Source organism: Podarcis melisellensis, assembly GCF_964234715.1.
Source record: "Podarcis melisellensis genome assembly, chromosome: 6".
NCBI classification, from domain to species: Eukaryota; Metazoa; Chordata; class Lepidosauria; order Squamata; family Lacertidae; genus Podarcis; species Podarcis melisellensis.
Genome location: NC_138538.1, coordinates 27,758,937 through 27,784,871, shown reverse-complemented (window position 1 = coordinate 27,784,871; position 25,935 = coordinate 27,758,937). Strand labels below are relative to the sequence as shown.

The 25,935-nt window shown below is 44.4% G+C and overlaps 1 protein-coding gene across 4 annotated transcripts in view; it reads left to right on the top strand.

Annotated features, from left to right (window-relative positions):
• Positions 1-10,082: 10,082 nt before the first annotated feature.
• The window catches only part of TP53INP2 (tumor protein p53 inducible nuclear protein 2), a 30,002-nt gene continuing 14,149 nt past the window's right edge, over positions 10,083-25,935 (top strand). Inside the window, exon 1 of one of the 4 annotated variants that reach the window (XM_081917319.1) lies at positions 10,083-10,360. The gene's annotated coding sequence lies outside the window, so the exon portion shown is untranslated. Of the gene's footprint in view, positions 10,361-24,075; positions 24,288-25,935 lie in introns of those variants that run through there. The other 3 variants (XM_081917318.1, XM_081917321.1, XM_081917320.1) reach the window with 3 other exon arrangements.

Here is a 25,935-nt window from a genome sequence, read left to right as displayed (position 1 = left end):
TTTGTTCTTGCTTAGATTGATAAATTCATTCTCAAATTTTACTTAAAAGCGGCCATTATATCATCATGGAGTATGACAAGAAGCTTTGTATTGTGGAGAAGTACCCAACCAACAAAGGTCCGTATAGTTAAAGCTATGGCTTTCCCAGTAGTGATGTATGGAAGTGAGAGCTGGACCATAAAGAAGGCTGATCACTGAAGAATTGATGCTTTTGAATTATGGTGCTGGAGGAGACTCGTGAGAGTCCCATGGACTGCAAGAAGATCAAACCTATCCATTCTGAAGGAAATCAGCACTGAGTGCTTACTGGAAGGACAGATCCTGAAGCTGAGGCTCCAATACTTTGGCCACCTGATGAGAAGAGAAGACTGGCTGGAAAAGACCCTGATGTTGGGAAAGATGGAGGGCACAAGGAGAAGGGGACGACAGAGGACGAGATGGTTGGACAGTGTTCTTGAAGCTACCAGCATGAGTTTGACCAAACTGCAGGAGGTAGTGGAAGACAGGAGTGCCTGGCCTGCTCTGGTCCATGGGGTCACGAAGAGTCAGACACGACTAAACAACAACAACAACCCAACCCAACCATCATGTTTTAACTTCTATTTGATAGATCTTGAAGCATGGTTCTACAGATGCCCAACTGGATTGCGACTTTAAGCAGCAAAAGGAACAGGAAGTTTCAAAAGATGAGGCAAAGTGTCAGATGTCTTCAGCTGCAAAGTAGCCAATGTGCATACAAGAGGCAGGAACTACTTCTAGCGAGACTCTTTAACTTGACCCTGCAAGCATTATTCAGCTAATTACAAGCATAGCATTGGGCAGAGTAAAGGTTCCTGTTCAGCTGAGCACAATTATCTCTGCTAAAATACACTGAAGGTACCGACTCTTTTACAGGCATCTGAGAAGGTGTTTCTATGGAAACTCCAGATAAGGGACAGGCAGATGAAACCAACCTTGTCATCTTCACAGAACCCCAAGACGTATCAATTCCAGGCCACACCTAACAAAGTCTAACAAGAAGCTTCCGAACCCTCTCAGCTTTAATGCAATGAGGTGGCTATGGAGATGGAAGTTGTGGAGGCATATGTGAGGAGAACCTCAAAGTCAATAGCAGCAATGGAGGACATGGAAGAGGAGGAATTTACCACCATGTCTAAAGACATTTGTCAGACTATAAGAAGATTGGAGAATGTACAACAGGGTTCTTGGATTCCTTGAAGATACTTAAGGTACTTTAATTACTTCAGTATCAATATTTTAATGAGCATATGTGTACCGTAACACCCACACACATGCACACACATATCTAGTACTAGCCACAATGGCTATTCTCTACCTCCACTGCCAGACGCAGTGTGCCCATGAGTTCTAGTTGCTAGGAATCACAGGTGGACAGGGAGCTTGCAGGCTTCCCATGGGCATCTGACTGGTCACCGTGCAAACAGGATGCTGGGCTAGATGGACCATTGGCCCAATCCAGTAGGCTTTTCTTCTTTTCTTATCTGTATTGCAGTAAAACAAAGACATTCTTTGACTAGGTGAGGGCTCTGTCTTACTAAAAGTGATTATCCCTGCCATTAACTAACATACAAAAATCTAAGACCAATAAATAAATAAATATTGACATTTTGGAGGTTGAAAAAAATCAAATAAAACTTAAGAGAGATAGGCTCAAAGACTATCATGCCATGGTTGAGGTGAGGGCCCCTTATTGATTAACTTTCAATAAGATAAATTTTAATAACCTTAAAAAAACAACCCTCCCTGTCCACTATTGTGCTATAAATCAACAAGGTCAGGGTCTAATCTCGTAAATTAAATTCTTTATTAGAGCAATTCCTGCAACTTCACAATCCTGCTTCTAGGATCCCCAGGCAGCAAAATAGTAACAGCAAAAGCAACAACACATGAGTAAACTGGAAGTCTCCTTAAACTGACCTTCCTGGATAGTGACAAATTTGAACAGAGGGTGGAGCCCCCGGAGGAAACTAAATGTAATAAAGCTAACATCTTAACACTCATTTGGAGTTTGCTTTTACGGTGACAAAGTCACCACACCCAGGCTGCCTGGAGGCTCACCACCAAGTGATTCAAGAGCCCACTGTATGCAAGGAGGAAGACTATTTTAAAGGGCAAAATCATTGACTCATGACATGATGCAACCTTTGATCAACAAGAAGAGTGTTGTCTAGTTTATGATCGTCATTTTCACCTGATGTTTTGTGCAATTTTAAAAGTATGTGTGCACATGAATGTACACACACATTTGGTTCAACAAATATTAAAGTGTCTCTTCAATGCGATAACATCTCAAACTATCTGAATGGGGCCTGGTCTGTACTTTAAAACAAAACAAAGCATCTGTCTGGCTCAAACCACAATTAATATCATCTTTAAAAAAACAAAAAACAAAATATAGCATTAGCCTTTTATGAGCTACTCCCTCCCTTATCTACTCTTAGCATGTGGACCATGGAATACCTTAACTGTGAGCTTTTGTTTAGAAACCAAAGTTCTTGAGGCACCTTGCCATAAACTCAAAAAACAAACTTTTAGTTACTAGGGAGCAGGGGCAACTTGTCCCATTTCATCACCTTAGGTGACATGGGAATTGCTGCCTCCTGCAAGTGCCCACCCTGCAACTTCTGCTGATGAAATGCCCTGGCTCTCACCAAACTTGGCAAGAGCAACGTGTACCGCAAAGCACTGCCATTTGGTTTCTCTGCCCAGGGGGTGGGGAAACCGAGCACCAACATGGTGCCCAGGAACACCCTGGCTCTTGCAGAACTTGGCAGGAACTAGGGCTTTTTGCAAAGCTTTTTGTTATTTGGCTTCTCCGCACACCAGAATGCCTCCCTTGTACCAGTGGTGGGGCAGGCAGTGTTGCCTCATGTACTTCTGCCGCCTGTGGCACTCACTTTACCCTGCCTCATGGGCAAACCAGTTTTAATAGGGAGTAGCAAGGGTGTACGCGAACTTTCTCACAGATGTCCCAGCTGCTACTCTTGCTTCTGAATCTCTGGACAATGGTGGAGTTTAGAAGAACTAACCCAGACCCAGAAATGGCTTCCAGAGCAGACAGATCTTAACTGCTCCTGGAGTGGGGCTTCCCCACCTGGGCTCCATTTTTATAACTTGATTATATCATCATCATCATAATAGCTCTTGGGAACAAACGGTGCACAGTGCATATGTATTTGCTGAAATTTCCATGCTGCTGAGCAAACAAAGCCCTGCCAAAGTACACACAGTCAAAGATAGTGTGAGACATTTACTGATAGGCCAACACTCTTCACCTGTCAGGTTCTACAGACATTAGAATTTCTGTCCCTTCAGGGTGCTTTGTAATATGATTGGGGGAAATATTTGTGCATTCCTGAAATGGGCACTTGCTACTGGGCATTTTTGCCAATTCGAAGGTCCCTGCATTAAAGTATAGTAGTACCTCAGGTTAAGTACTTAATTCGTACCGGAGGTCCGTTCTTAACCTGAAACTGTTCTTAACCTGAAGCACCACTTTAGCTAATGGGGCCTCCTGCTGCCACCGCGCTGCCGGAGCATGATTTCTGTTCTCATCCTGAAGCAAAGTTCTTAACCCGAGGTACTATTTCTGGGTTAGCAGAGTCTGTAACCTGAAGCATATGTAACCCAAGGTACCACTGTACAAGATGTTACAATATTAGGTATACTGAATCAAGACTAAGTTAGTTACGATTCATTGAAATGGAAGGGGCTTTTGCTGATTTCACTGGGAATTGAGAACTAACTTCTTCCGGATTCAACTTATTTTGTAAAATGGTATACAAGGCTTCAGAGGAGCTAGTTTCAAACTGCATGTGTGTGTACAGTACATATCAGTATATACTCACTGATGAAGTAATGGACCTTACTGCAATCATAGCCCTACTTATCCGGTAGTAAGCCCCACTGAATTTGATAGGGATTGCTTATAAGCAGACACGCTTAGGGTTGTGCTGCTATTTCTGAAGATCTGGCATTAATAGATTTAGCGTAAGGTACTTTCTCACAATGGGACGTGGGTGGCGCTGTGGGTTAAACCACAGAGCCTAGGACTTGCCGATCAGAAGGTCAGCGGTTCGAATCCCTGTGACGGGGTGAACTCCCGTTGTTTGGTCCCAGCTCCTGCCAGCCTAGCAGTTCGAAAGCACGTTAAAGTGTAAGTAGATAAATAGGTACCGCTCTGGCGGGAAGGTAAATGGTGTTTCCGTGCGCTGCTCTGGTTCGCCAGAAGTGGCTTAGTCATGCTGGCCACAGACCCGGAAGCTGTACGCCGGCTCCCTCGGCCAATAAAGCGAGATGAGCGCCACAACCCCAGAGTTGGTCACGGCTGGACCTAATGGTCAGGGGTCCCTTTACCTTTACCTTACTTTCTCACAATAAGCATTGCAAAGTATAAAAGCATGCGAAGAAACCCGAAGCACGCACCACACAGAAAGTGTGAAGTGTGCCTAACTGGCACAGTGTGATAGTAACATTTTGCTGGTCCTACCTATATAGAGTACCACCTGATAGATCTGGCTCAATGTAGAACAAAAGAGATCCCTATTAATTAGATGTTTGCTGTTTGGGAGTGTTTGTATGTGTGGTGGAAAGAAGTTGGCTGATGGTGAAACTTTGGAGCCTACATCTGCTCATAGTTTCAAGCTGGGAGGGCATTCAAATGAGGCTCTGCCCGGTGCTGTGCATGTTTCATGTCGCAGCATAGCCTGTTGCGAAGAACGAACATACAGGTGTGTGTGTGTTTTTAATATTCCTCGTGAACTATCTCATCCTTGCTTTGCAGAATTTTATGCCCCTGGAATCCTGGTGAGGCAAGACTTGCAGTTATATTGTGTGGTGTCTGAAAAATAATAATCAAGGAACATTTTGACTTCAGCATCTTCTGTGTTATTAAAAGTGGAGGACAACGAATGCTCTTGCACATCTAGAGGGCGTTGTAATAAGCAATGCTTAATTTGTTCTTGACCCATGATTCTACAATTACAATGTGTTGTGCCAGAGCAAAGTAGAGTTATTTAATGAAAGGCAACCACATAAACGAAGGCAAGTTAATTTAGTTTGTCCACATGATGTCCAGGAACTCACAGGATTCTAATGACAGAGCACAGGGAACTGCCAAATTAGCTCTATTTTACAAACTGGTTAAGTCATTATTTAAATGAGTCTGCTAATACACATGTTTATGTTTATGCAGATAAACCACCTCTCTCTAATGTATGTTCTGTCTTAATGTAAGAGGGAGGACATGTTCAGCTTCAACCACTGGCAACATGTGCACCAAGCAGGAGCTGGAGCAGGAGCAGTAGTGGAGAACTCTGGCTCATAGCCTTATTAGGCTCGTGAGGCTGTTTTGGTCCAGCACACACCCCTCCCACCCCATGGACCCATGCACCTGTCAATCACTCAACACTGCAATGACATCTATTGACCCATTTTCACCCAGCTGATCATTGATGCTTGCAGAGAGCCTTGCATGGTGCTTTGAAGCCACAACAACCAGCTAACTGCTGGTGCTTCAAAGCACTGTGCATGGTTTAATTTCAAACCATGTGGGCAAAAATAGTTAACCCGATGTCATTGATGTCCTGTGACTGACAGGTGTGTGTGGGGGGGGTCCTGCCTTCCTGCCTCATGGGGGAAGATAAAGTTCCAGCATACCAGCCAGATCCAATCCCCTATCCTGATGTAGAGTTGTCTACTATTCTCAAGTCAACTGCTAAAGTTGGCTTGAAATTCCTAGCTCACGGAGGATGTGCCAAAGTTATATGGCCCACTGAACTCACATCAATAACATACAGGCAGGAAAACCAAGAGGTGGGTGACCTGCCTTCAGCCCCACAGCTAACGTGGGGAGCTTCAAGATGCAGCCTTCCCCCCCCCCCCGCCTTGTTTTTCTGGTAAGGAAGATATTGTTTCTTTCCTTGCCTTTTTAACCAGGCAAGTGGGGGTTCGTTTTATCATTTCCACCACTTCCTGGCTATTCAGCTGTTTTTAGCTGAAACTACGGTATCTTTGCTGCTACTACGATAGTCACTTCCCCTAGAGAGGAGAACAACACCCAGCATTTGGATAATAATATGCAAAGGGGTAGGCAGACTAGTCTCTTACTTACAGCATCACTATATCAAATTCTTGCAGCAGCTTAAAGCTGAGATAGATGTATTGTGTCATAAACGTTTGCGGATTAGAGGCTGCTTTATCAATTTAGGGTGGCATTCAACTAAGTTTTATTCAGACTAGACCAACTGAAATTAATGGACCTAACTTAGCAGTGTCCATTAATTGCAACGTCTCCTCCGAGTACAGGGACGCGTGTGGCACTGTGGGTTAAACCACAGAGCCTAGGACTTGCCGATTGGAAGGTTGGCGGTTCAAATCCCCGCGACGGGGTGAGCTCCTGTTGCTCAGTTCCAGCTCCTGCTAACCTAGCAGTTCCAAAGCACGTCCAAGTGCAAGTAGATAAATAGGTACTGCTCCAGCGGGAAGGTAAACGGCATTTCCGTGCGCTGCTCTGGTTCGCCAGAAGTGGCTTAGTCATGCTGGCCACACGACCCAGAAACTGTACACCGGCTCCCTTGGCCAGTAAAGTGAGATGAGCGCCGCAACCCCAGAGTCGGCCACGACTGGACCTAATGGTCAGGGGTCCCTTTACCTTTACTCCGAGTACAACTTAATTGAATACCACTCTTTTGCTGCGATAAGGGCCCATCCAGGCTATATATTTAAAGCACTAAGAGACGACTGCAAACCGTCATGGCATCCCCCAAAGGATAATTCTTAGTGAGAGTTGTTAGGAGACCCCTATTCCCCTTAATGTGCTACAATTCCCAGAATTCCATGTGAAGAGGGATTGACTGTTAAATGGCTCTGTGAGAACAGAGGTCTCCTAACAACTCTCAGCACCCATAACAAATCACAACGCCCAGAATTCTTTTTTTGGGGGGTGGGGTCATAGCTGTTTAAAAAAGTATCATAGTGCTTTGAATGTATCCTAAATCTATCTTATGTTGTTTTAATTTTTTGATAATGTGCACACAATGAAACAGTGGATTCAGATCAGTTAAGGGTCCAATACAGGATTTCTCCTAAATTTCTATTGGTATGGAAACTTGTTAGTGCTAATTTTTTTGGTGTGTGGTGTCATTTCAGTGAGTGGCTTCTGACACTGTACCATACTTCCATTTGCTCCTCACTTGGGCACAACCTAGCCATTTTGTTTCCAGCAGCCCAGTCAATGTGCCAATTGCTACATGCTGAAGGCACATAGGAATCTCAACAACCCAGTTGGGAGCAGCTGTTGTCTCAAGATCTCAGCCTTGCAGACTGTAATTGTAGTACGTACACCCTGACTTTTTTTAAAGTATTTTTTTAATACAGAGGCCTTGTGCAAGATCTCTTGCATTATTATTAAAGTCCGATGGAAATGGATGCTTGCAAACACGCCCCTAAAGAAATAAATAAAGCACAACTCTCCACTCTGTTCATTGTGAAACAACATTAATAAGGGCTGGCATTGTTTGCTCTTGCTGTCTTGCACACTTGAAAACAAATTACAGTGGTGCCTCACAAGACGAAATTAATTCGTTCTGCGAGTTGTGTCGTCTTGCGATTTTTTCATCTTGCGGAGCGCGGATTCCCTGGGTATTAACGGCTTTAAGAAAAAGGAAGCAAACTCGCAAAACTTTTCGTCTTGCAAAGCAAGCCCATAGGGAAAATCGTCTTGCGAAGCAACTCAAAAAACGAAAAACCCTTTCGTCTTGTGCGTTTTTCGTCTTGCGAGGCATTCGTCTTGTGAGGTACCACTGTAAAGATACACACTCACAGAGGCAGAAATACCTGTGTGCATGCCGAGTAATATGTTGTGGAGAGAGGAAGCGAGGTAATTGAGGGGAGGAGCCAGAACACACAAAGCTGAAATATTCAATCAACTCCCCACTGATGTGGACAGGAAATAGCAGTATAACTGTGGGAAGCATAAGACAAACCATGCATGCACAGATACAATCAGAATTAAACATCTCATTTGTGAAATATCGTCTCTGCCTGGAAGCATCTAAAGTTAACTTAACAAATTCAGCAAGGATTCCCTCTAATACCATCTTAATATTGAAATAATGTACTAACAGTATGCTTTCACTCAGAAATACATCTTTGACTCTTTTCTCCCATTGCATGAATATGCAAGCAGATGGTGAGCTGTGCTATCTCAAAATCTTGAATATTGCATTGTGCACATGGGCTAGTCCTACTAAAAGTTTTGTTTTTGTGACCTTGTGCATCTGGACTTGGCCCTCATTTGAATCACTGGCACCAGACCAATGAAGAGTCTAGTGTCACCTTTGAAACTACAGGTGAAACTCGGACAATTAGAATATTGTGGAAAAGTTCATTTATTTCAGTAATTCAACTTAAAAGGTGAAACTAATATATGAGATAGACTCATGACATGCAAAGCGAGATATGTCAAGCCTTTATTTGTTATAATTGTGATGATCATGGCATACAGCCGATGAAAACCCCAAATTAACAATCTCAGAAAATTAGAATATTAAATGAAATCAGCAAAACAAGGACTGCAAATAGAGCAATATTGGACCTCTGAGAAGCAGAAGCATGCATATGTACTCAGTACTTGGTTTGGGCCCCTTTTGCATCAATTACTGCCTCAATGTGGTGTGGCATGGAAGCTATCAGCCTGTGGCACTGCTGAGGTGTTAGGGAAGACCAGGAAGCTTCAAGAGCAGCCATCAGCTCTTCTGCATTGCTCGGTCTCATGTCTCTCATCTTTCTCTTGGCAATGCCCCATAGATTCTCTATGGGGTTCAGGTCAGGTGAGTTTGCTGGCCAATCAAGCACAGTAATCCCATGGACATTGAGCCAGGTTTTGGTACTTTTGGCAGTGTGGGCAGGTGCCAAAGTCCTGCTGGAAAATGAAGTTAGCATCCCCATAAAGCTCGTCTGCGGAAGAAAGCATGAAGTGCTCCAAAATCTCCTGGTAGACAGCTGCGTTGACCCTGGACTTAATGAAGCACAGTGGACCAACCCCAGCTGATGACATGGGTCCCCAAATCTCTTTTCTAATGAGAGCAGCTTTTGCATCTCATTTGGAAACCAAGGACCCAGAGTCTGGAGGAAGAATGGGGAGGCACACAATGCCAGATGCTTGAAGTCCAGTGAGGTTTCCACAGTCTGTGTTGATTTGGCCTTCCAGCCTCAAAATCCTGGAATACACGAGAGTCCACCATCTTCTGAGGCAGTGTACGTCCCACTGTCAGTCAGGTGGCACAAATCTCTCCTATTGACCAGGGCTGAGGAACCTCCATATTACCCTCCAGAAACTGTTGAACTCCCACCAGCCCCCACCAGCATGGCCAATGGTCAGGAATGATCGGATGTTGGTGGACTCCAACTCCTGAGGGCCAAATCCCTACAGACCAATCTTCTATCACATACATACAAGCCACACCTAACTGATGACTATTTCTTAACTTCAATAAGCGCGACAGTCCCGCAATTCAACCGTGACAGTCCTGTAGAAAAACTTTTTTGATTTCGATGGGGAAACTTTAGCGCAGAGGGAGATCTTGGAATGGTCCCGATCCCCACCCGCTCGAGTTACAAGTTTCCAGGGAGCAGCCGGACACACTTTCTTCAATCTACCCCAAGTCTTTTCGGGAGGGATGCGTCCTCTTTTTTTCGGCTCCCCGCCCTCCCCCGGCAAATCCCGGGCCCCACTGACCACACGGCACCCAGCAGTGCACAGGATCCTACCTCTACCACAGCCTCACCGCGAGCCCTCCCCGTTTCCCCTCCACGGGTCCCACCGCTCACGTGGAGCGTTAAGAGCTCCCCCCACCGCTGCGCCAAAGCCCCGCCTTCCAGCCGTTGTCCGCCTCCCATTGGCTGCAGAGAGAGGCTGCCGCTCCGGCGGCGGGCGGGCCCCTTTGTGACGCCACGATCAGCTGTTTGAACGTTCTAATTTCTGAGCCGAGATCAACCGGGGATTCAGCAATAACAGAAAAAAAATAATACCAAGACTACAGCCAGGGGAGGGAGGGCGTCCGGACGCGAGGGCAGCTGCTTGCAGTTTGCAAATGGTGCATATCTTCTGAGAAGACCTGAGACACCATTCACATCACCACCACCTCCTGCTCTTCCTCCTCCTGCATCCTATTTTTGGGGGGAGGGTCTTTTTTTTTAATCGTTTCTATTATTGATTTCAATTAAAACTACCTCACAGACTCTGCCTAAAGCTGGTGCTTGATAATAATAATCTTGTGGGTTTTCTTTTTGTGTGTGTGGTGTTGTTTACAAAACATTTGATGACATTAAAGGCAAGGTAAGTGCTGTTCTACTCCCCCCCCCTCCGCTCCCCCAATTCCCTTTGCCCAGGGCGGTTGGTTTATTTCCAAATTTGTATTTTTGTGGCGAAAGGGAGCTTGCGAGTTATTTTTATTTTGTTGCTGTCGACGTTTTAAGAGTCCATCCTTTGCATGTAGGGTGTGTATGAGAGAGAGGGACGTTCATCTCAGATATCGATTTCCCTTCTGGTGTGCCATTTGAATTCCCTTTTGTATTTGACAGCCTCTATGCGGCCGGGTGCTTCGCTTTATGTTTCTCAATATGTTGTTATGGACGCGTTGCGATTTCATCCTCTGGTTGGCAGGGAACTCACGAATACATTATATCGAGGTAGGAGACCTTCTAAACCTCAGGAGGGACAGATCTTTGTGTTGAGTTTAGAAGCAGGCTATCTTGACCTCTAGAGTCACCAGGGAGAGAGAGACGGGGGGTCTGGAAGGGGGCGGGCGGCGACGAAGGAAGGCTCCTGTTTACTTCGTCCTTTGCTTTGGCTTGCAAATGAAAAAATGACATATGTGGTGCGTGTATCTATATATCTGTGTATTCTCATCGTAGGTTTTTGAGAGTAAAATATCCCGCTTTAAAACCGGATCCCCGAATGTAAGTAATTACCGAATCATTAATGATCATGGTTGCTCTTTTATGATTTTGAAGAGCCTTCGGTAATAAACAAAAGGCTGCGCAAGAGACAGCCAGGAATAATAGGCTGGGGTTCGGGATCTGGCTGGTTTGTAACTGACTCTCTTTCTTAGCTTCAAAATGCAGAAAGAGCCTTTTGTCTTGACTGTCTTCGGCTATTAACAACAACCAAATGTTGCAGATATTAATAATACACTGGGAAGGTGATGCGGGTGGGGAGGGAGAGGCGAAGGAGCGGAAAGAAGGCAAAACATCCCCTTGTTTGTGTGGAGCTTGTCTCATTGAGGTCATAACAGGCGAATGGAAAATGTTCATCATAATCAACTGCAGATCAGCGGGGTGGGTTGGCTGCCTGCTTTTTCGCTCAGCTGTTTCCTTGAGAGCAAGCTCTTGTTACCCACTGCAATCCTGCCAGCTACCGCTGCATATGGGCTCCTAATGCAAAATGCGGACTTGATTTGTTGTCCTTGGCGTCACTCCCGCCGGGTGTTTGTTCAAAAATAAAAACGGGAAGAGTTCTGACTTGTGTGTGACTCTTTGCAAGCGAACTACGAACGTGCCTTATTGGATCGCCTCTTGGTTTATAGTTTATAAACCGAGCGTGCACTTGTGGATCGGGGTGCGGTGGAGCGCAGGGAAGGCGAGAACCCGCAGCGTCCGGCCTTCTATGGAAATGTATCTCCGCGCCAAGCGCAAAGGGCGAACGGATGCGCTGTTGTGGCGTAACAACAACAAGCTTTCGTGACCTATGCGAGTCCCCCCACTTCGTCAGGCTTGCAGGAGGCAGGATCGGGGCCCGGGTCTCTCCTCTTGACGTAGGTAAAAGGGAACAAAAGGCAGAGCTGTTGAAACGACAAACAAGGCGTCGCGTTTCCTCGACCTGGAGGACCAGCCGCCGCTCTGCGCTCAGTCAGTTTCACGGCCCTGCTTGATTCTTCACATTCCCTTGTCTTTGCCTCTTTTGTTACTTGTTTCTCCACCAGCGGATTAAGATTAAAGGTTGATCTCAGCCCCCGCCCCCATTGGCTGCCTGGGATTGGAAGCCTGGGGTGACGTCGCCGTCATTTGCATATGACATTGAGACGTCACCAAGGCCGGCCCTTTCTAATCCTTCCCTCCCTCTCCCCACCCGCGCGTATTGAAGTTGTCCTCTTTTGACCCGCTGTGTGGAAGGCTGCCATATACTGGAGAACACTGAAGATCGGTGCATTGCATTTCTTTGATAATTCGGTGGGCAGAGGACTGCATGGAGCAATGTCATGTTATTATGTATTTGCACTGCCGAGCAAGAAGCTCATAGGGTCGGTGTCACAGCAAATAAAGCACCTAAGGGAAGGATGACTAGGGCTTGGTGTGCCTCTCCTTTGGTCCACTTTACTCCTCATCTTTTTTTATAGCTTTGAGTGGTAGTTTGGATTTTGGGCTCATTCAGCATGTTATATTTTAACACACATAATTTAATTGTGGGCGCAGCTGAGAAGAGGAGGGGCAGTAGCTCAGTGGTGGAACATTGGCCTGGCTTGCAGAAGGGCTGTGGCTAAATCCTCGGCCTCTGAAAGAGATCCCTTGCCTGAAACCCTGGAGAGCTGCTGCCAGTCCGTGTAGACAATGCTGAACTAGGTGGACTAGTTGTGTGGCTTAATATAAGGCAGCTTCCTGTGTCCATATCTTCCTAGAATAGCAAAATTCTTTACGCACTATTAAAGCAAAATAGCCGAATGTGCAAAAGAATGATGGGTTGCTTGTGGAGAATTCAGGGTGTGAGCCCAACAGAAAATGTGTTGATGTATTTATTATTACATTTATGTCCCACCTTTCCTCCACAGAGCTCAAGGTGTTTTTTTTTTCCACATCTCCACTTTATCCTCATGACAACCATGTGAGGTACGGTTAAGCTGAGAGACAGTGACTGGCCCATGGCCATCAAGTGAGCTTCATGGCTAATTCAGGATTTGAACCCTGGTTTTCTAGGCCCTAGTTCAATGCTCTAATCATCAAACCACCTAGCCAGCATTTGAAACCATTGTTCATTCCTCCATATTAGTACATGAAAGGCCTTGCTTTGTATGGAGATTTTTTAAACAGCTAGAGCCCCCTCCATTGTAATTAATGCAGCACACATGCAGCCATGCCCAATAATTTGGTTAGCTTGCTGCTTTTAACATCTGTCCTTTTGGGGGCCTTAGACTAGTCCAGCTTTGGATAACTTGCAAGAGGAGTGATGCTGACACTGACAATATATATGGTAAGGAAGTTTATCACATTCCCTTTTGATGTTCAGCTGGTCTGGTGTCTGTTTTTCACAAGTGATAATTAAACCTGATTTGTGGGTGACAAAAAGGCCAGAGGCACCAGTGTTGGAGCTGAAGTGCCTGGCCCTTTATTGATTTGTGTGTTTAAGTTGATGGCTGTTGCAATGAAACTGCAGTGTAGTCACCACTCAGAGTTTTACCCCCTGTAGTTGCATGGCTCTAGGGAAAAGATTTAGATGTTCATTTGTATCCATAGGACTACAAGTGACAGACTCCTGCATATTAGCTACTCTGCAGATTAAATGCATAAGCAAACTGCAAAGTTGCAGACACCATATTCATCTATGACCGTTCATTTTACAGCTGTGTGACAGGAAGCTATGATGCAGCTGTGTACACACTGCCATTTACTCTGCATCCAGTGTGCTGCCGCCGTAGGTTTGCGAAATGGTATACAGTCGCAGATGTTAGCTGTATCTGTCCTGTCATTTCTTATTAAACCTGGTTTGTGGGTCCTCAATACCAGGAAAGGGCTATGAGCACTTAGAAAAGGATGCTGTGATTACTAAGACCCAGCATGGGTTCCTCACAAACAAGTCATGCCAGACAAATCTCATTGTTTTCTTTGTTTTTTGATAGAGTTACAGACTTGATGGATTAGGGGAATGCTGCAGACGTAGTGTATCTTGATTTCAGTAAGGTTTTTGATGAAGTCCATCATGATACTCTTCTGGAGAAGCTGGTAAAATGTAGACTGGATGAGGTAACTGTCAGGTGGATTTGTAGCTGGTTGGCTGACTAAACCCACAGAGTACTCGCTAATGGTTCCTTGTCATCCTGGAGAAAAGTGGGGTGCAGCATACTGCTGCAGAGTTCTGTCCTGGGTCCAGGGTTGTTAAACATTGTTATAAATGACGTGGATGAAAGTATTGAGGGGATGCTAATCAAATTTGCAGATGACATGAAACTGGGAGGTGTACCCATGCCACTGAAGACAGATTTGGGATTCAATATGACCTTAACGTATTGGAGAACTGGCTATAAACCAGCAAAATGAGTTTCAACAGGGGCAAATGTAAGGTTCTGCACTTAGGCATGAAGAACCAGCTGTATAAATATAAGATGGGGAACATCCGGATTGCCAGTTGTACATGTGAAAAGGATCTGGAGGTCTTATAGACTATAAGCTTAACATAAGTCAACAGTGTGGCATTAACAGAAGCCTTGTACCCTGGTGCTCTGGACCATAGAGTCACAAAGAGTCGGACATGACTAAACAACAACAAGTGCCCCAATCAAGGGAAGTAATAGTTCTGCTCTAATTCTGTCTTGGTCAGAGCACACCTGGAGTACTGTGTCCACTTCTGTGCACTACAATTTAAGAAGGATATTGACAATATGGAAGGTGTGAAGAGGAGGGCAAACAAGATGATCAAGGATCTGGAAACCCATCCTTATGAGCAATGGTTGAGGGAGCTGAGTATGTTTAGCCTGGAAAAGAGGAGACTGAGAGGAGATATGATAGCCATCTTCAGATATCTAAAGGGCTGTCACATGGAGAATGGAGCTAGCTTATTTTCTCCTGCTCTGGAGGGTAGGACCTGAATCAATGATTCAAGTTACAAGAAAGGAGATTCCAAATAAACAACAGTAAGAACTTTCTGACAGTAAGTGCTATTTGACAGAGACTTCCATGAGAGGTGGTGGACTCTTCTTCCTTGAAGGCTTTTATGCAGGGGTTAGATGGCCATCTCTCATGTATGACCCAGTTGAGATTCCTGCATTGTGGTCCCTTCCAACTCTACAGTTTTATGAGTCTATAATTCTATGAAACATTGAGGGTTGGTGAATTTCCCTCTAATCCAGCTTCCATCACAGCCACTGTCCTTGAAGGTTATGGGGTAAGCCCACTGCATTAAGAAATGGGAGTTTTTGTGCCTTTATGCATTCTGAAGTTTGGGGTGAAAATTGTGCAATCTAATACTAAACTGTGACACATTAAATCTGCAGTATAAACACCAGGGTGACAGATGAAGCTTCCACCCTCCCAACCACCATGGCCATCCCCTCTTGAGTAGGAGGTGATGAAGATAGCAATTCTCAAGCATCATAAGCACATATTGCCATTCTACAGTGTCGTGATGACAGTGGAGGCATTCTTAGATCTATTTTGGAATGTTTTCCTTGGCGAGTCTTGGCATTTGGCTCCAAAGAATTTGGAAAGGGTTTATTTTGGGGGAGCAACGTCTTGATTCTAAATAGGTATTTGCAAAGCTCGTAACAGTTCTGGAAGTCCTGTCCCTGTTAATTACAAAAACAAGAGCAACCCACTCCTTCCTGCCTGTTTTGTAATGTTCTTGTGCTTCATTGGTCTTGGTTTCAATTGTGCTTTCTCTCTCCCTCCCTCCTGGTCTTACCTAACAGGGTTATTATGGAGAGCCAGTGATTCACAAAAGAAGGATAACAATATATGCCAGGTTGAGAGGAAGGAGAATAGCTCATTTTCTTTCTGGTTTTAGTTTCCTTTTGCCAAACAAAAACCTCTCCGGAGTTCTCTTGGATTTATCAAAATAATGTGCAGCCACCTGACATCATGAAAGCAGTCTCACTATATGCAGAAGATAACTGAAAAAAATATCCAGTTTCCAGGAAGGACAAATACATAAGAAGCTAAGAAGAGCTTGCTGGATCAGGCCAGTCGCCCATCTAGTCCAGCATCCTGTTCCCACAGTGGCCACACGGATATCTGTGGGATCCCTGCTGCCACATCCACTACCTCCTCACCAAACCCCCAGAAATTTTTTAATAGACTGGTGCCATAGTTTAATCCTGGCCCTGGAGGATCAAAATCACACTTGAGTGTGATCTGCTCTCCTTTGGGACTAAACCGATATCTCATAAAGCTTAACATTTGACTTTCAAATTTAACATTTGACTTTCAAACATATTGGTCAAAGCACTGATATTCATTTGGGCATGCAGTTTCATCCTATTTTTGCGCGCGCACACACACACACACACACACACACACACACGTGTATATATGTACACACACACACACACACACACACACACACACACACACACACTATAAATATGGCAAATAGATAAACCATAAGCCAATGTCACAACCTTCCAAGAGATACAGGAGGCCTTGAAGAGCATCCCATTGGCACTGACAGCAAATAAGTATGTTGCAATTCCATTGGGGTAGAGAAGGAAAAAGCACTCAGTACCCGACTGGACTCAGAATTCAAATACCTAGTCCTGTCAACACAAGTATTTTGGCTTGTACTCCCCACCCAGTTTGCGTGCACCCATTTCCCCCTCCCCAAATCTGCTCCAGATGGTTAGGGAAACTCCCAGAACAGATTTAGGGAGCACTGAAAGGCAGGAGATGGGAAGAACATTATGTTGTGCAAACAAAAATCCTTGCCTTAGCACTATGCTGGATTCAGGATCCAGAGAATCTCAGATTTTTTGTTTTGGTTTTCATCTTCTTCACCTCCTTCAAGTTCCTAGCCCTCATGGCTTTGAATGTATGTCTGAACATATGTAGGAGGTGTTTATTGACAGTCAGGAGTTTTGCTGAACAAGATTTCCAAAGGATGGAGGCCAGGCTTTCTGTTCAGCATAGCTCTTCACCCATTTCCTAAATTATGCAATATAGCAAAATTTGAAAATAAAACTTATTTTGGCAAGAATTATACAAATTACCTTGCTTTGTATCATTTACCTAGTATACATCTTTATGTTGCATATTATATTATATACAGTATAATAATTTCATACATTATAATAATTGCTATATTATATATAGTATATTAATGATTCATTATTTATGTGTTTGTTTTTCTTTGTGAACAGGATGAACAATTAACATTATCCTCTTTTCTTCTCAGTCACAGGGCAGTGTGTACTTCGTCATAACTTTTTTTTTGAAACTTTATCTGCCCAGGCAACCTAAACCTGTACACACATAGAAATTCTGAAATGTATAATTTTTATGCAGTTCAGCCTTTTGGGGTGCAGAATTTAGGTTCCTTAGGCAGTTCCCTCCCCCCAAAAAATACTGTATTATTGCAAAGTACACACAGTCCTGGTAACAAGAAGAAAGATGATGTTAATGGTGTGTGTTTATTTTCCCTTTGTGAAAACATGAACAGTTACCATCCTGTGCAAAGGATGTGCAAAAATGCAATCCCTGTGCATTGTAAGGCAGAGTAAGGAAATTATTGTTAACTAGGGCTAAGCTAGATTCCATCTATGCCAATAGCATCTCAAGCTTCCTTCCCAGTACATTTCCGAGCACAATTCAAAGTGTTGGTGCTGACCTTTAAAGCCCTAAACGGCCTCGGTCCAGTATACCTGAAGGAGCGTCTCCACCTCCATCATTCAGCCTGGACACTGAGGTCCAGCTCCAAGGGCCTTCTGGTAGTTCCCTCACCGCGAGAAGTGAGGTTACAGGGAACCAGGCAGAGGGCCTTCTCGGTAGTGGTGCCAACCCTGTGGAATGCCCTCCCATCAAATGTCAAAGAAATAAACAACTAGCTGCCTTTTAGAAGACATCTGAAGGCAGCCCTGTTTAGGGAAGTTTTTAATGTTTGACGTTTTATTGTGCTTTTAATATTCTGTTGGGAACAGCCCATAGTGGCTGGGGAAACCCAGCCAGATGGGCGGGGTATTATTAACAACAACAACAACAACAACTTTTTGATAGGAAACACCAGCTGATATTGCATTCTCACCGCCCTTTGCATATTGCAGCATTTCCCAAATTACTGTAACCAGGACATGCACAGCCCCAGTTAAAACAGGAGGCACACTTCAGTCTTGGATCTAAAAAGGTTTGCTTTTAGAATACATAAGAATAAAAATTACCCACCCTTTAGGGATGAGGGAGTTTGGGGCCTCTAGGTGTTCGAGGTTCCCATCATCCCTGTCGATTGACCCATGAGGATTAACTCTTATTACAAGAGATGTCCCTGAATGTTCTTCCCCCAGCAGAGGCTGTGTGGAAATCTTCCAGTTAAACACTGGGAGAAAAAGCCCTCTGATAGCTGTTCAACAGAAGAACAGAGTACCTCACTGTGCCTTAGCAGTTTCTCCCATGCATTGTTTGGGAATGACCACCCTGTGGCAAGAAGCTGAGATTACCAGGAGTCTTTGTCGGTGAATGGGGAGGGGCAGTTGCACACAGAAGGTTGATTCCCCCAGCAGAGCTTGGTGGCACCAGCCATCTCTTCCTTTGTGCTGGAGGAGGGGGTTGGAAAGGCCTTTGTCGCCTGAAAGTGTAATCCCCTCTCACTGTGAGCAGATGGCCCCTGCTAGGCTTACTGGCATGCAGTCTGAGCTGCATCATGTCACTTTCTTATTTATACAAGGGGGGGGGAGAAGCGGGGGCAGGGAGGTCATTCAGTTACCCCCTATTTCCCACATTATGCTGGGCCAAACTGCTGCAGAACTGGGTCACATCAAGACACACAGGATACAACATCCCAGCATGCTTGCTTTGCTCAGTAGTGAGTACCTCCTCAAGTCCCACTGCAATTTTTTTCTCCCCCGGTCACATTTCCTACTTTTCTGTCAGTTCCCAAAGCAAGTAAGGCTTGCCAGCTCCCACTGTTTAAAGGGTATTACTGAGATATTCAAGGGAGATCTGGCATAATGCAATGGTTATAGCAGCAATTCTGTGCACGCTTAATTATTTTCAAGAATATGTTGTAGTGAGGGAGCTTCTGATCCGTGTTCAAGCCAGCCAGTGATATCTGCCTCTCCTCATCCCTTCCCCCACTGGGATATTCTGTTCCATTCCAGTCTCCCTCTCCAACCCCAATGCTCACAAGATAGGACAGGGTGCCACCACTGAGAAGACCCTTGCTCCACTGACCACCCACCTTTCTGGAGGTGGCAAGGGCACCCAAAGGAAAGCCTTACTTGGTGGTTTCAATACATGGGGAGGTTAATATACATTAGGGAGCAGGGCTGCTCTAAATATGGCTAGGAGGGATAAGTCACTTAGTGCCTATAAACGCCAAACATTATTCTTGCTTTAAAAGCTTTGGTTAATAAAATCAATAGAACTACTAGCCTTCTGTGTGTTTATAGAAGGGCTTTAAAGATGGGTCAGAGTGGTGCAGATTCTGTTCACAGTTCAGTCATTTAGGAGGATGTTGTGAAAAAAGAGCTGGTGAAATTTCACGGCTATGTTACTGGACATTTCATGATGTAATCCTGTGAACTTCTGCTATGGGCATCTGCCATCATATTTACTACCCTGAAAGTCAGCTTGGATTATTGATGGCTTTTAGTGCCTTTTCTGGGAAGGGTATTAGCCACAAAGGTAAGAAACAGGAATAGAATTTATTAGTAGTGCACCTTTCATGGACTTACACCAAACATTGGGCACACGTCTTTAGCAGGGATAGCTCATTAGGTAGAGTGTGAAACTATTAAACTCAGGGTTTATGGGTTTGAGCCCCACATTGGGCAAAAAAATCCTAATGAATAAATATAGATGCAAATTTAGAAATAATGTCTATAATTTAAATAGAAATTCAGTGCATCTTCCCATAGTTGGGGATGGGGGAGAAATTTGATTCAGTTCACATTTAAAGCCAAATTTATCAAATTGAATTTTTGATTCAATTTTGATGGTCTGAGAACTGAAACATAGCCATCCTTTAAAAATTGCATTTATCTGAATTTTGTGATACAATTCTCTAAGTGACCAGTGTTTACAAAAAAATGCCTATATTAGGTAAAAGTGTGCATAAAAATGAATATATATGTGTGAACATAACATAATGCATTTTGTTAGGAGAAATTGCTTGCAAAAAAATGTATACATTAGTCAAAACGGTATACAAAAATGTTTTCATCTAGAGAAATTTGCACTAAAATAACTAAGAATTTTCATGAGGATTTTTAAGAAAACAAATAAAAATTTCAAATTGCTGCAGAAACATGGAGAACCAAGTTTAAGATTGGAACCCTGAGGAATTGAGAGGATGGCAATGGTCAGATTCTTCCACCCTTAACCATAATGGAGAAGGCTTTGTGAACAGGTGATCTGTGTACCAGCAGCTCAAGAGCTGTTGATGGGCAGCTTCAGGGCCCCTGCTCTCCGTCATTACGGTTCTGTTTCTTTAAACCACACTTGGACTAAACTTGGAGGGCACCTGCAAATAGAGGACTCCCCTCTGTAAGGTAGGACATGCGGGCTCTCTCTTGCGCTCTCTCTGAATCATGCCCACAGCATGTGGCTATTCTGGTGGTTCTGAGTCAGTGAAATCTGGGCCTCTGTATTCTGTTTATCGAGCAGTTCAACGAGGCTAATCGTTTCTTACTTCATTACACCCCCTGCCAGGTGCCTAGTTCTATAACTGAAGTTACCCCTGCGGTGTTATGCCTTGCAGGGTTGGTGTCTCACCCACTGTATAAATGAGTTAATCGGATAACTAGATCAAATAACATACATTCATACTAATCTGATCTCACCCATGAAATTCAAGAGGTCCTGCAGATTTACACTCTGGCTAGTGTAAAACAAAGCAATGGCCTGTGTGGTCAGAAACAGATAGAAATTTTGTTCATTTCATTTTCTGCCAAGAACGGCAGAGCAGACCATGTTTTTTAGCTCAATAGTAGGAATTGATTTATATAAACTCTTTGATAATTCAAATATTGTGGTTGTGTAAAAATGTATATAATGAAAGGTTGCCAAACACAGATGGTATGGCACACTCTATATTTAATTCAAATGTAAAGCACCTTTATGACACTTGGGCTTCTCCCACACTAACTTTGGACAGACAGAGAATAAGGCAGTGTGGGCCGCACAAGTTGATTTTCCACTAGGAAGTGGACGATGTAGAGATGTGTTTGGTCCATACTGTAGCCTTTCTGAATTGTGGATTGTACTGTGGGAGGTGAAGAAAGAGCTGAAAGATGATGCTGAAATTCGTGATGGGTTGGGAGGAGAGATGACTGTGGCCTCTCCAGTTTCAACCAATGCAACTCTTTTTGCCCCCTGAGAAGCTCTTGAAAAAGCATTTGAATAAGTAGATGCTAGGCTCTTTGGTTTCAACAAAGGAAGTGTCAGAATATTCCAATAGAGGATTATTCAGGGATGGAATCTTGTTTACCCATTTTACCCAGAGTGCACAATGCACATGCAACACATCCATTGCAAAAGGCATGGGGGCATGTCTTTATTTCGATGGTCTTTTCTTTTTCCAAACCTGATTAGGGAGGTTTGTGATACCATGCAAAATCATTTTGTGCACACAGTGCATTATTTGATAATTAAGACTACGACAGGCCAATCCAGGGATGAGGAAAAGTTGAGGTGTGCAACAAACAATGCATAGGCAGGAAAAAGAATACATACTGAGCATCAGGATCTTTGCAAGTGAGTGAAATACTCCCCCCCCAAAAAAAAGTTAGGATATAACCCATATAATTTGTAAAACTGGAATCCTATATATCAAAGGTAGAGAACCTTAGGCCACATGCACACCAAATTGGATGGATCAGTTTTGATCCAGCAACATCTCTGATAGCTAGTGGCTTCATGATATAAAGCAAACCTCCACCAATTTGGCATCCTTCCTCCGGAAGCTTTGGATTACACCCCCCCCTATCAGTCCCAGGAAGCATGGCCAATGTATACATAATGGCCAATGGTCTGGCATGATGGTGTTGTGGTCCAAAGGTTCTTGGAGGGAAAGCCAATTCTTCCATCTCTCATGATCAGGCAGCCTCTCATTACTTTGCAGAGATTACATTTCCCCTAGATGAACATCCCGCCCCCCCTTAAAGATCCTTTCCCTTCTTGCTTCTGTGATAAGGGAATGGCAAGATACAGGCAATGTCTTATCATGGGCAGACCTGCCAGCCAGAAGACCCCCAAATATTCCCTGTGCTCTCTGGATGAACTGCTGTCTCCCCGACCCCCACCTCCTGTGTATTTTCCATCTGCATTGCTCACATTTCCTGTTCTCAGCTGTCTCAGTTCTTTGCAACATGAACATACACTCCCCTCCCACTCCCTCCCCCGGCCCCACACAATCCTCTTTTCAATGTCACTAATGTGACTGAATTTCAGGATGGATTTGCTGATTGGTTGAAAGGCAGAAAATCCATCATTGTCCCCCCTAAGAGCACAGCTGAGCTTGTTTGTGAAGGACTCTGCTCAAGGCTGGAGCTGAGTGGGCTTTGAAAGGAGTCCAGAGCATTGCAGGGCTCACATTAGATCCCAGCATTTGTGCTAACAGCAACTTGCCAGCACCACCATTTATTTATTTTTAAGTCCCCTTGCTGGTTTTCACATAGTTCTATCAGTAATTCTGTCGCAAGGTGGAATACAGACAGAAAACGCAGTACTACAATGAGAATTATAAAAAGATCAGATTCATTCATTGCATTTATATCCTATCTTCTTCTCCAAGGAGCTCAAGGTGCCATACATGCCTCTGCCCCTCCTAATTTAATTCTTACAACAATCCTGTGAGGTGGGTTAGGCGGAGAGCCAGTGACTAGCTCAAGGTCACCCAGTGAGCTTCATGGTTGAGTGGGGATCTTAACTCTGGTTTCCCCAGGCCTAATCCGGCACTCTAACCACTGGACCACACTGGCTCTTATATCAGTAAGAACCATTTGGCAAAGACTATCAGGTGTGATATCTACTTTATTTAAATGTTGTTGATGGAACGTTCTGGTGGACTCAAAAGCTTGCTTGCCATTTTGCAGCGTTTTGGTTGGTCATAATAAAGTGGCTTCAAAAAATTTACACACCACAATTTAATCCTTAGCCATTTGTGCAAATGTAACCTATCCCTTCCTCTGCTTAGTTTATTTGGTGGGTTCTGTTGGGGGGAAGATCTTATTTATTTGGCATGCAAGAGACTGGCAGATATTAACAGCAGCAGCACTGCTGTGAAATAAGTGGTGTGCTTCATCCTTGCTTAGTGACAGATAAGACACTGTTGCTTACCAGAAGGAAAAGGGAGGGAGAACGAGGTGGTGAGGATGTCAGCATGGTGCAAACACACCAGCAGTGCCACTAGATTGGCTCCGCCAGTGCATTTACACTGTGCTGACCTCCTCACTGCCTTCCCCTCCTCATCCTGAAAGATGTAGTGACCCACTTGCTGGGAAGCTGGAATAGCAGCTCTGCTCTACCCCATGAGCCACTTCCAGTGGGATCTACTTTGTTTCTAATTAGACCCCCAAGATTCACTGAGAGAGTGCCTGGTGCAAAAGACATACATTAAATAATTCTGAGTCCAGGACTTTGTTTTGAGTACTGGAACCGAACAGAGCTCACAGTCCTTCCACCCAAACACTCTTTCCAGTTTACCCCCAATCTTTCTTCATTTCAAGTAGTATAATTTCAGGTCGAGAGGGATGATTCTGTTGCTGTTGTTGTCAAACAATTCATAAACATAATTCCTTGCCCGTCTACTGCAAATGATTAGAGATTGACCAGCAGGTCCCAATGTAACAGAAGCTCACCACTGCAAAAGGCAATGAGCTCAAGCAAATTCCATTGAAATAAGTCAGACACATTTCTAAGGAAACAAATACAGTCCCAGCTATATGCTGTGTATGAATGCCAACTTACTTGTCTCACAGACCTCTGAGATAAACTACCCTACCAGGCTTCTCCTGTGCTGCCTGCCATGCCTACAGGGTCCATCCATTGGTGCCAAGTTGTATCTGTGTTTGCTGCCATCATAATGGCTTCTACTGCAGCTCCCTGCCTAGGTAATTGCAGCAAGCCATCACTGTCGTGTGTAGGCCCCAAAAGGCATTGAACTAAAGGCTCTGGATAGGAAAGGGGTCATTATGAAGGAGGAAGGAGCAACCATCTGCCTTTGAGCCAAATCATAGTCCTTTGCAAATCCAGTTGGACAGAATCAGTGGGATGTGGCGAGATAACTTCTATAGTTAGGCAGAGGGGATGGAGGAAAACCAGGAGAAAAAGGCATCAATTCAATAAGATGTGGGGCAAGTATTAACCTTTTTGGAAAGCTGTCGGGATGTATTGACACTTCTGGCTGGGAAATCACATTCCACCAGCTGTGTTTTCCCTGGATTGACGTTTGCTCTGATTTAGCACTAAAGGGCGGGGGTTTTTCCTGGGAAAAGAGTGGGGTAAGGGCAAGGGTAAAACTAGTGCCTCTGAACATCATTTGCTGGGGAACATGAGTGTGGAGAGTGCTGATGTGTTCAAGTGCTGTTTGTGGGCTTCCAATATGTATCTGGTTGGCTGCTGTGAGAACAGGACAATGAGCTATATGGGTCTTTGGCCTGATCCAACAGAGCATTTATGTTCTTTGATATGCAGGGAAAGGAACCGTATAGCATAATGGAGTAAGTAGGTTCATCTCTGAAGTCCCTAATTGAAAGCTTTCCTGGGCACATAAGAAAGCCTTAAGGCTAGCCTCATTGGAACAGAGTTGGGGAAGATAATGTGATATAGTAGAGTTCTGAATTCAAATCACTGCTCGGCCACTTGCTCTCTTCTAGTCTAACGTATGTCACAGGATTGTTGTGGCAACAACACAGGAGCACTTTGTTCCTCCATGAAAATGCTATTTTCTATGGTCTTGAGACTTCCAGCAGATCCCTCATGGGGTGGTTACATCTCAGATTGATTTGCTATAGTGATGCCCACGGGTCTGACCAGACAGTGTTTTGTAATGTGGGTGCAGTTATTAGTGATGCATTGTGCTGATTAAATTGGCTGCGCTGATTAATGGAAGCCCTTTGCTGTAGGAACAGATGGAAGCTGAGCAGATAAAGGCAAAGTGATAGGAAGGAATTTCTCTGACAAACAAATCCAAATGTTCCCTCTTCTAAAGGATTATTGGAGATCCGATCTATCACAGTCTAAGATCCCAAAAGAAAAACTGGATCTTGATGTCTCTCCTCTGGTTCTGGATGAACGTGCTGCCAGTTTTCAAATACTTAAAAAGACAAAAGGGTGGAATCTACACACATATAAAAAACGCTGTGAAAATGCTTTTTTGAAAAAAAAGTTTTGAATAATACATTGAATTTGGCAAAGCTCACTGTTGCCATCTAGTGTCACATTTGTATATTGTGCTTTGCAGCACATTTAAAACGTTTTATTTGGCGCTGTGGGTTAAAGCCTCAGTGCCTAGGACTTGCTGATCGAAAGGTCGGCGGTTCGAATCCCTGCTGCGGGGTGCGCTCCCGCTGCTCGGTCCCAGCGCCTGCCAACCTAGCAGTTCGAAAGCACCTCCGGGTGCAAGTAGATAAATAGGGACCGCTTACCAGCGGGAAGGTAAACGGCGTTTCCGTGTGCAGCTCTGGCTCGCCAGAGCAGCGATGTCACACTGGCCATGTGACCCGGAAGTGTCTCCAGACAGCGCTGGCCCCTGGCCTCTTAAGTGAGATGGGCGCACAACCCCAGAGTCTGTCAAGACTGGCCCGTACGGGCAGGGGTACCTTTACCTTTACCTTTATTTGTAGCTGTATAGCTGAGTCCAAGAAAGCAAGCTGTTTACCTCATTCACTGAGTTTTGACAAGTTCAGAGCCAGCATAGCACAGGGTTTAAGAATATTGGATAGTATTCCACAGCATGTGCTTGACACAATAATAGTGTACTGGGCGGTGAATTTATTCTGC